General features: G+C 35.4%; 1 protein-coding gene across 10 annotated transcripts in view; it reads left to right on the top strand.

Annotated features, from left to right (window-relative positions):
* The window catches only part of RBMS3 (RNA binding motif single stranded interacting protein 3), a 705,499-nt gene that overhangs the window by 318,153 nt on the left and 375,333 nt on the right, over positions 1 to 12,013 (top strand). The window lies entirely within an intron of this gene.

Below are 12,013 nucleotides of genomic sequence, written 5' to 3'. Positions count from 1 at the left end.
CTCTCATGCTGCGGAGAGCCAATCACTGAATGATGGGGTGGTCTAATCTGTGCAGGGAAATAAGTTTAACACAAATGTATGTTGTCTGTATTGCTAGAATTGCACTTTGGCCTTTATAAATAGAGTTTTCTTAGATAATAATTTCCAAAATATTAATAATTTTCAATATGCTGTGATTGTTTTGTAAAACAAGTAGTCTGGAACTTTCTACCTGAAATTATAATGCATTTTTATATTCAAGAAAACAAATAAAATCATTTATAATAGTTTTGTATCCTGATTGCAGTGGTAATTACAAGAATCTACACATATGATAAAGTGACATGCACACATATTGTGCACACAATGTCAACTTCCTGGTTTTGATATTGTACTAAAATTATGTAAGATATAACCTTTGAGGAAACTGGGTGGAGGGTACAGGGGATCTCTCTATACTATCTTCCTGTAAATCTATGATTATTTCCAAATAAAAAGTTTAAAAAATTAGTTATAACGTAGGGATGCTTGGTACATATTTGTTTCAAAATAATGGTCATTTTGGACCATTAATTATTCACATGCAACTTAAGTTTCTGATTACTATCAGTGAATGTGTTGATCTTTGGATTCTCAAAAGTTAGGTAGAAAAGCCAATAGATCTTGAAATCCTGATCTAATGCTTTTATGCCATATTTATGTATACACTTACTCTTAACTATTCCCACAGAGAGCTGAGTTATATTGACTAAGTTGTCAAATTTTTGGTCATTTGGATTTTGTTATCATTGCTGAAATTCTCTGATGACATTTTCCAGTTTCAGCATCCAATAACTAGAGGTGGTATATTTGGTTTTCTTCATCTTCAGTTGTCTTCTAGCAAGCTGATACCTCCCCTATCTGTTAACCTTTTGTTGTGGGTCACTTCCCGTAGAGATTACTTTGGTGGACTCATTGCCCTTCATGACACCTTAATTGTTTTTCAAGGTGGGATAAATTAGAATTTGAAATCTTTCAGCTGTGTATTTCTCATCATGATTGTGCCTGGAAGTTTTGAATTTGGTCATGAACTAAGATTGATGAAGTTAATCTTTGTAATTAATAAGGGAATTACATACATGTCTTGGTTTAAAGGTTACTTGACAAGAGTCAAGTTACTTGGCCACTTAAGTAGTGGCTTCTTACGCCCAGCAAACAAGTGATAAAATACAGTGGTTAGGTGTATGCAAAATATAAATTGAATTTCAACTGGAAGGCAGAACCTATTGACAAGAAAATGATGAAAAACATGCCGAAGAAAAACCCTTGTTATTGACATATCTTTGGTCTAGTCTATGGATACACTGCCAAATTTTGGAAAACACTAGATTGTGGCAGTTTAGAAATAATAATTACAGTCTGTATAATCTCCACTGTTTCAAACGTCCTCAGAACACACACACACACACACACACACACACACACACACACACACACAGTGTTATTTGTTGGATAAAAACCACTTTTATCTTGCGCAAGAGGAAAAGAAAGTTGTCTTTGATTTTATAACTACTTAGTATCCATTGTGAATATTTTCCCTCTGTTTCTGAGCATTTTGGTACACAAGGAATCTCTCTCTCTCTCTCTGTTTCTCTTTATTTTTCACATACACACACACACACCAACCACTGACATCTCATCTAGACAGGAAACTATCAAAGGGAAAATATTTTAAAGAGCTTCTAAAAAATCATTAATTATAGTCAGCATCTTGACCCTTGCCCATGCCCACTATACACAGTAAGGAGATTCCAACTGGGATGCTTAAAGGCACTTATTTTATTTCTGGAGTTGCTTACAGATCTCTACCTTATCAATTATGCTGTCTGTGGAGGAGATTCTTATTCCCTTTTTCCTCACTGATTTTGAATCTAAAGCCCAGAGCTGTAGATCCACATCTGCCTACTGGAAAACTTTCAGCAGTAAATGACTCTGTAATTGAACTACTCAGAAGCAAATAAATAGCCTTCCTTTGACAATGAAATGGAACAAGCTTGACCACCTGTATTAGTAGATTTCTCACTGTGCCATTGGATTTCATGGCCTTTTTCCCTTTGTCCTGGTGATAATTGTTTATTATCATATATACCTGCAGTCTGCAAGGTGTGGGAAACTTGCACTATATTTTTTGCCATTTAAGTATCTACTGAATTGCCGCCTGCATCCTTGTTCTTATCAATATCCTACTATGCAGTCTGTGGGGCCAGATTTTAATGACTCCAGGATTTTCGAGCAAAAATGCCACAAATAACCTAGGTTCCCAATAGCAACCTGGGGTAAACATGAAACGCTCCAAGTGAATCACTTTATTTAGCTAACTTACTCCAATGTGTGCATATGAAAAATTCAACTGATTTGTCAACCAGGAGGAATTAAACAATAAATCATCCAGTAAGTGGTAATTGATTAATAATGTATAACCGTTAACACAGACTAACATTTTCTGTGTACTTGCTGTTCTGCCAGAAAGGGTTTTTAGGGATCAAAGGATGTTTCTTTTAGGAGAGCAGATTTAAAATATTTTATTAATACATAGTGATTAAGAGCATAGGTTTGGAGGGAGATAAACTTGACCTTGAATCCTGGCTCTCATACCACCTGGCTGTGAGACCTTGTCTAAGTTATTTAAATACCTCTGAAATTCTCCAATAATAATACTTAGTTTATAGGACTGCTGTGAAAATTAACTAAAAATAAACACAAAGAATTTAGTATAGTGTTTAGATTACAATTCAATACGTTAATTATTCAATAAATATTGTTATGCATTAAATTCAAATTTGTTACTGAACTTGCTGTAAATCCTGACGTGTGCTTTAAGTGTTACTTTATTTAAAAAGTTTTCTGAGAAATACAATCAGTAGGATCAATCAACAAACATTTTTATTGCTTGCTAAGTGCCAGGCACTGTGCTAGGTGTTGGAGAATCAACACCAAATAAAACTTCTTTCTTATTCTGGATTTTCAGCATATGATTTATCTCCTGGGATTGCTATGGCTCTGGATTGAAAATATTGGTTGTTGCTACTCCTGCCAATTTTAGGGAATTTAGAAGATAGTCATTTGCCAAGGAATATGTCTCAAGCATAAAGGGAAAAGAGCTGAGAAAAACCAACTAATGATAGCTTACCTTGCAGGTGTTTATGTTACTCATTAATAAGAAAGCTGTAGATAAGCAATGAAGGGCAAATGTTTTGGGTGCCATCAAGGGTCAAGGCTGCTCTGTGATTCTTTATACGTGGCTTTCATCCATGCATTTACATGTTCTTTTCTAAAGTGCCACTTATTATATCCACACTTAAGCCAGGAAAAAGAAAAGGGCAAAAGGCTGAAGGATCATAAGGCTGATTCTGAAGTTTTAAAAGCTTTTCCAGAATCCTAGCTCAGGAACTTATGTTTACATCTCAATGGCCAAAACTGAGTCATATGGTTTCCCCCTTAGCTGCAAGAGATTCTAGGATGATGAGCATTTTAGCTTCTTGGCCTATGGTAGAGAAAATTAAGAGTCGTTTATTTCCCTTGCTCTCCAACATACACAAACGCGTTCTTCTCATTTATACATTTTGGGTGGCATGCATTCATTCTTTCCTGAAGGAGCCCACCTCAAAGCCTCACCCTGTAATCACATCTGGGGATGGCATCATCTCCAACAGACCCAGACTCAGCTGCTCCTCTTGGCTTAGCAACTCATAGCTTTAAAAAACAAGTTATCTGTCTGTACTCCCACGATATAGAACGACAGAGAAACAACAGGAAGCATGAATCCAAGGGAAAACTACCACTTGGGAATAGAGAGAATGGAAGACAAACAGAAATCACTGTTACTAATACATATCAAATTCTGCTGGGCAGGAGTAGAATTCTTGGTTTGTCAGTGTAGGATGTTCCTTGGTTAACCAGTTGCATCACCCATGTCTGCCATCCAGATGGGTCTTCCTTGCCCACTATTCCCCAGGGTCTCATGGTGGCCTCCCTGGAGGGCCGCATAGTTTTAGAAACTGAGTTTTTCTGGATGTAAATTTGGAGGCTCTGGAATGGCTCTACAGTCACCAATTATCACCAGCCAAGCCTTGAGTAACCTCAAGCTTAGCAGGCCTCTTTCTTAGTTGCTTTCTGTCAATTCCAAGCATGAGAAAACAGAATACATCTCTTTCCCCCACAGGGAAGGAGTCACCCCCTCCTCAGGGCCATTAGATAAGGCTTTATCAGGTCTACAACAAAGACCACCATTCCAGTCACTAAAGGCGGTTCACCCCACTGTGGGATATGTAGAAGAAATCAAAGTCAAGTGATCACCAAAGAGACCAAGTATCCAAGAGGATTTCAGACCATCGGGAATAATATACAGATATTGTGTCAACCATTAGGATAATAAAATAATACCATGTCAACCATTGTAGAGAACCAGATTGGTACCAGAGGAAAGGAATTCTTTTTTATAAATCAATGACCTTAATAATAGTTCTTCTGGGGAAAAAAATCGTTTATTTTGAGATCATTAAAAGATCAATGAATATAGGAAAATAAATTCTGTAAATTCAAATATGTGTATGCATACAATTAATTTTTAAAAATGCATCACCTCTGTGGAGTCCTAACAGTTATATTCCAGTAGGAGAATTTTAGCTAATGAAGGAAGGACCTATTCCATAGAATACTCTAGACTTTTTTTCTGAAGTTCAACCACTAGCCTCATGATGTTGTCTATCAAAGCTATTCTTCTGAATGTAGAGGCACATACCAGACTTCCTCAGCCATACTCTTTCGGCCTATGACAATATTAATATTGCTTTTACTCTGGTTTTATTGCTTGGCTTTTATCATTTCCAGGTATATGAGAGTAAGCAGGCTATTTGGTGTCCAGGGGTCACTACATGGGTGGGGCCTGCTGGTAAACCAGCCAAACAAGGAAGTTTCTCAAAGGCTTTCATGTAGGAAGGAGAGAGGCATTGTTCAAGGGAAATTTCAGTAACCATGGAAGATGTTGCTTCCTGTGACTGGGTGGAAAAGTCAATCAATACATTTTATTTATTCCTAAGTATTGCATTCTTTCTGATGCTAATGTGAATGGGATTGTTTTCCTTATTTCTTTTTCAGCTATTTTGTTGTTAGTGTATAGAAAAACAACTGATTTCTGTATGTTGATTTTGTATCCTGCAACTTTACTGAAGTCATTTATTAGTTCAAACAGTTTTTTAGTGGAGTCTTAGGGATTTCTGTATATAACATCGTATCATCTGTAAACAAAGACAGTTTTACTCATTCCTTTCCAATTTGGATGCCTTTTCTTTTTCTTGCCTAATTGCTCTGTCTAGGACTTCCAGCACTGTGTTCAAGAAGAGTGGTGAGTGTGCCCACCTGTGTCTTTTTCCTGATCTTAAAGGAAAAACTTTGAACCTTTATCATTGAGTATGATGTTAGCAGTGGGCTTGTCATATATGACCTTTATTATGTTGAAGTATGTTCCTCCTATACCTAATTTGTTTAGAGTTTGCCATGAAAGGATGTGTATTTTATTATTGCTATAAACTTCTCTTAGAACTGCTTTTTTGCATCCATTGAGTTTTGGCATGCTGTGTTTCTCTTCCTGTTTTTTTCAAGATATTTTTTTTTATTCTACTTTTGATTTCTTCTTTGACCCATTGATTTTTCAGGAGTATGTTGTTTAATTTCCACATATTTGTGAATTTTTCAGTTTTCCTTCCATTACTGACTTCTAGTTTCATAACACTGTAGTTGAAAAATATACTTGGTATGATTTCAGTTTTCTTAAATTTACTTAGATTTATTTATTTATCTGACCTATCCTAGAGAATGTTTCTTGTGTGCTCGAGAAGAATGTGTATTCTGCTATTGTCAGATGGAATGTATTTGTTCTATATTTGTCTGTTAGGTCCATTTGGACTAAGGTATACTTTAAGTCAGTGTTTCCTTATTGATTTTCTGTCTGGATGATCTATTTGTTGTTGAAAGTGGGATAATATAGTCCCCTACTATTATGGTATTGTACCTATTTCTCCCTTCAGAAATTAGCATTTGCTTAATATAAAGTTGGTGCTTTGATGTCAATGCATATATATTCATGATTGTTACATATTCTTGATGAATTGACCCCTATTTATCATTATACAATGACCTTCTTTGTCTCCTGTTACTATTTTTGACTTAAAGTTTACTTTGTCTGGCATAAGTATAGGTATTCCTGTTCTCTTGATTTCACTTGCATCAAATATATTTTTCCATCCCTGCACTTTGAGAATATGTGTGTCCTTAAAATTGAAATGAATCTCTTGTAGGCAGCAGTTAGCTAGGTGTTTTAATCCATCCAGCCACTCTATGTCCTTTGATTAGAGAATTTAAACCACTTACATTTATAGTAATTATTGATAGGTAAGGACTTACTGTCATCTTATTAATTGTTCTAGCTGTTTTGTAGTGCCCTTGTTCCTTTCTTCTTCTCTTGTTGCCTTCCTTTGTGAATTGATGATTACCTGTATTGGTATGTTTTCTTTCCCTTTTCTTTATCTTTTGTATATCTACTGTAGGTTTTGCTTTGCTTTGAAGCTTACATAAAATATCTTATAATAGTCTGTTTTATCCTGATAAAAACTTAACCTCACTGGCACACAAAAACTTTTTCTCCCTTCCTTTTATATTTTTGATGTCACAATTTACCTCTTTTTATGTGGTGTATTCATTAACAAATTACTATAGATATAGATGTTTTTAATATCTTTGTTCTTTAACTTTTATACTAGAGTGAAGTGGTTAACACACCACCATATTATAGTATTATTCTAAATTTGACTATATGCTTACTTTTACCAGTGCAGTATATATATTCATATGTTTTCATGCTACTTTCATTTCAGCTTGAAGAACCCCTTTGTGCATTTATTGAAAGACAAGTCTAGTAGTGATGAACTCCCTCAGCTTTATTTTGTGAGGAAATCTTTATCTCTCCTTCATTTCCAAAAGACAACTTTGCCAGTATAGAGTATTCTTGACTGGCAGGTTTTTATTTCTTTTACTACTTTGAATATATTTTCCTTCTCTCTCCTGGCCTGTAAGATTCCTACTGAGAAATTTGCTGATAGCCTTATCAGAGTTACCCTGTAAATTACAAGATTCTTTTCTCTTTCTGCTCTTAAGATTCTCTTTGTCTTTGATTTTTGACAGTTTCATTATAATGTGTCTTAAAGAAGATCTTTTAATGTAAGTTTGTTAGGTGACCTGTGAGCTTCATGAACTTGAGTATCCAAATCTTTCCTCAGATTTGGGGAGGTCTCCATCATTCTTTCTTTTTTTTTTTTTTCTTTTCTTTTTGAATTTTATTTTTTTATACAGCAGGTTCTTATTAGTTATCCATTTTATACATATTAGTATGTATATGTCAATCCCAAACTCCCAATTCATCACACCACCACCACCCCCACCACTTTCCCCCCTTGGTGTCCATACTTTTGTTCTCTACATCTGTGTCTCAATTTCTGCCCTGCAAACCATTTCATCTGTACCATTTTTCTAGGTTCCACATATATGTATTAATATACAATATTTGTTTTTCTCTTTCTGACTTACTTCACTCTGTATGTCAGTCTTTAGATCCATCCACATCTCTACAAATGACTCAATTTTGTTCCTTTATATGGCCGAGTAATATTCTATTATATATATGTACCATATCTTTAACCATTCATCTGTCACTGGGCATTTAGGTTGCTTCTATGTCCTGGCTATTGTAAATAGTGCTGCAATGAACATTGGGGTGCATGTGTCTTTTTGAATTATGCTTTTCTCTGGGTATATGCCCAGTAGTGGGATTGCTGGGTCATATGGTAATTCTATTTTTAGTTTTTTAAGGAACCTCCATACTGTTCTCCATAGCAGCTGTATCAATTTACATTCCCACCAACAGTGCAAGAAGGTTCCCTTTACTCCACACCCTCTCCAGCATTTGTTGTTTGTAGATTTTTTCATGATGCCCATTCTAACTGGTATGAGGTGATACCTCATTGTAGTTTTGATTTGCATTTCTCTAATAATTAGTGATGTTGAGCAGCTTTTCATGTGCTTCTTGGCCATCTGTGTGTCTTCCTTGGAGAAATGTCTATTTAGGTGTTCTGTCCATTGTTGGGTTGTTTGTTTTTTTAATATTGAGCTGCGTGAGCTGTTTATATATTTTGGGGATTAACCCTTTGTCCGTTGATTTGTTTGCAAATATTTTCTCGCATTATGAGGGCTGTCTTTTCGTCTAGTTTGTAGTTTCCTTTGCTGTGCAAAAGCTTTTAAGTTTCATTAGGTCCCATTGGTTTATTTTTGTTTTTATTTCCTTTACTCTAGGAGGTGGATCAAAAAAGATCTTGCTGTGATTTATGTGAAAGAGTGTTCTTCCTATGTTTTCCTTTAAGAGTTTTATAGTGTCTTTGTCTCTCATTAAGGTCTCTAATCCATTTTGAGTTTATTTTTGTGTATGGTGTTAGGGAGAGTTCTAATTTCATTCTTTTACATGTAGCTGCCCAGTTTTCCCAGCACCACTTATTGAAGTGACTGTCTTTTCTCCATTGCATATCCTTTCCTCCTTTGTCATAGATTAGTTGACCATAGGTGCATGGGTTTATCTCTGGGCTTTCTATCCTGTTCCATTTATCTATATTTCTGTTTTTGTGCCATTACCATATTGTCTTGATTATTGTAGCTTTGTAGTATAATCTGAAGTCAGGGAGTCTGATTCCTCCAGCTCTGTTTTTTTCCCTCAAGATTGCTTTGGCTATTCGGGGTCTTTTGTGTCTCCACACAAATTTTAAGATTTTTTGTTCTAGTTCTGTAAAAAATGCCATTGGTAATTTGATAGGGATTGCATTGAATCTGTAGATTGCTTTGGGTAGTATAGTCATTTTCACAATGTTGATTCTTCCAATCCAAGAACATGGTATATCTCTCCATCTGTTTGTATCATCTTTAATTTCTTTCATCAGTGTCCTATAGTTACCTGCCTACAGGTCTTTTGTCTCCCTAGGTAGGTTTATTCCTAGGTATTTTATTCTTTTTGTTGCAATGGTAAATGGGAGCATTTCCTTAATTTCTCTTTCAGATTTTTCATCATTAGTGTATAGGAATGCAAGAGATTTCTGTGCATTAATTTTGTATCCTGCAACTTTACCAAATTCATTGATTAGCTCTAGTAGTTTTCTGGTGGCATCTTTACAATTCTCTATGTATAGTATCATGTCATCTGCAAACAGTGACACTTTAACTTTTTCTTTTCCAATTTGGATTCCTTTTATTTCTTTTTCTTCTCTGATTGCCATGGCTAGGACTTCCAAAACTATGTTGAATAATAGTGGTGAGAGTGGACATCCTTGTCTTGTTCCTGATCTTAGAGGAAATGCTTTCAGTTTTTCACCATTGAGAATTATGTTTGCTGTGGGTTTGTCATATATGGCCTTTATTTTCTTGAGGTAGGTTCCCTCTATGCCCACTTTCTGGAGAGTTTTTATCATAATGAGATGTTGAATTTTGTCAAAAGCTTTTTCTGCATGTATTGAGATGATCATGTGGTTTTTCTTCTTCAGTTTATTAATATGGTGTATCACATTGATGGATTTGGGTATATTGAAGAATCCTTGCATCCTTGGGATAAATCCCACTTGATCATGGTATATGATCCTTTTAATGTGTTGTTGAATTCTGTTTGCTAGTATTTTGTTGAGGATTTTTACATCTATATTCATGAGTGATATTGGTCTGTAATTTTCTTTTTTTGTAGTATCTTTGTCTGGTTTTGGTATCAGGGTGATGGTGGCCTCATAGAATGAGTTTGGGAGTGTTCCTTCCTCTGCAATTTTTTGGAAGAGTTTGAGAAGGATGGGTGTTAACTCTTCTCTAAATGTTTGACAGAATTCACCTGTGAAGCCATCTGGTCATGGACTTTTGTTTGTTGGAAGATTTTTAATCACAGTTTCAATTTCGTTACTTGTGATTGGTCTATTCATATTTTCTATTTCTTCCTGGTTCAGTCTTGTAAGGTTATACCTTTCCAAGAATTTGTCCATTTCTTCCAGGTCATCCATTTTATTGGCATAGAGTTGCTTGTAGTAATGTCTTAGGATGCTTTGTATTTCTGTGGTGTCCATTGTAACTTCTCCTTTTTCATTTCTAATTTTATTGATTTGAGTCCTCTCTTTCTTTTTCTTGATGAGTCTGTAATGGTTTATCTATTTTGTTTATCTTCTCAAAGAACCAGCTTTTAGTTTTATTGATCTTTGCTATTGTTTTCTTTGTTTCTATTTCATTTATTTTTGCTGTGGTCTTTATTATTTCCTTCCTTCTACTAACTTTGTGTTTTGTTTGTTCTTCTGCCTCTAGTTCCTTTAGGTGTAAGGTTAGATGGTTTATTTGAGATGTTTGTTGTTTCTTGAGGTAGGATTGTATTGCTGTAAACTTCCCTCTTAGAACTGCTGTTGCTGCATCCCATAGGTTTTGGATCATCGTGTTTTCATTGTCACTTGTCTCTAGGTATTTTTTGATTTCCTCTTTGATTTCTTCAGTGATCTCTTGGTTATTTCGTAACATATTGTTTAGCCTCCATGTGTTTGTGTTTTTTACTTTTTTTTCCCTATAATTGTTTTCTAATCTCATAGAGTTGTGGTCAGAAAAGATGCTTGATATGATTTCAATTTTCTAAAATTTACTAAGGCTTGATTTGTGACCCAAGATGTGATCTGTCTTGGAGAATGTTCCATGCGCACTTGAGAAGAAAGTGTAATCTGTTGTTTTGGATGGGATGTCCTATAACTGTCAATTAAATCTATCTGGTCTATTGTATCATTTAAAACTTGTGTTTCCTTATTAATTTTCTGTCTGGGTGATCTGTCCATTGGTGTAAGTGAGGTGTTAAAGTCCCCCACTATTATTGTGTTACTGTCAATTTCCTCTTTTATATTTGTTAGCAGTTGCCTTATGAATTGTGGTGCTCCTATGTTGGGTGCATAAATATTTACAATTCTTATATCTTTTTCTCGGCTTGATCCCTTGATCATTATGTAGTGTGCTTCCTTGTCTCTTGTAACATTCTTTATTTTAAAGTCTATTTTATCTGATACGAGTATTGCTACTCCAGCTTTCTTTTGATTTCCATTTGCATGGAATATCTTTTTCCATCCCCTCACTTTCAGTCTGTATGTGTCTGTAGGTCTGAAGTGGGTCTCTTGTAGACAGCATATGTGTGGGTCTTGGTTTTGTATCCATTCAGCAAGCCTGTGTCTTTTGGTTGGAGCATTTGATCCATTCACATTTAAGGTAATTATCGATATGTGTGTTCCTATTACAATTTTCTTAATTGTTTTGGGTTTGTTTTTGTAGATCCTTTTCTTCTCTTGTGTTTCCCACTTAGAGAAGTTCCTTTAGCATTTGTTGTAGAGCTGGTTTGTGGGTGCTGAATTCTCTTAGCTTTTGCTTGTCTGTAAAGCTTTTGATTTCTGCATCAAATCTGAATGAGATCCTTGCCGGATAGAGTAATTTTGGTTGTAGGTTCTTGCCTTTCATCACTTTAAATATATCATGCCACTCGCTTCTGGCTTGTAGAGTTTCTGCTGAGAAATCAGCTGTTAACCTTATGGGAGTTCCCTTGTATGTTATTTGTTGTTTTTCCCTTGCTGCTTTCAGTAATTTTTCTTTTTCTTTAATTTTTGCTAGTTTGATTACTATGTGTCTTGGTGTGTTTCTCCTTTGGTTTATCCTGTATGGGACTCTCTGAGCTTCCTGGACTTGGGTGGCTATTTCCTTTCCCATGTTTGGGAAGTTTTTGACTATAATCTCTTCAAATATTTTCTCTGGTCCTTTCTCTCCCTCTTCTCCTTCTGGGACCCCTGTAATGCAAATGTTGGAGTGTTTAATGTTGTCCCAGAGTTGTCTTAGGCTGTCTTCCTTTCTTTTCATTGTTTTTTCTTTAGTCTATTCCACAGCAGTGAATTCCACCATTCTGTCTTCCAGG

This window comes from Eschrichtius robustus, chromosome 12 (genome assembly GCF_028021215.1).
Source record: "Eschrichtius robustus isolate mEscRob2 chromosome 12, mEscRob2.pri, whole genome shotgun sequence".
NCBI classification, from domain to species: Eukaryota; Metazoa; Chordata; class Mammalia; order Artiodactyla; family Eschrichtiidae; genus Eschrichtius; species Eschrichtius robustus.
The sequence above is the reverse complement of the archived record's forward strand: the minus strand, read 5'-3'. Positions and strand labels throughout refer to the sequence as shown.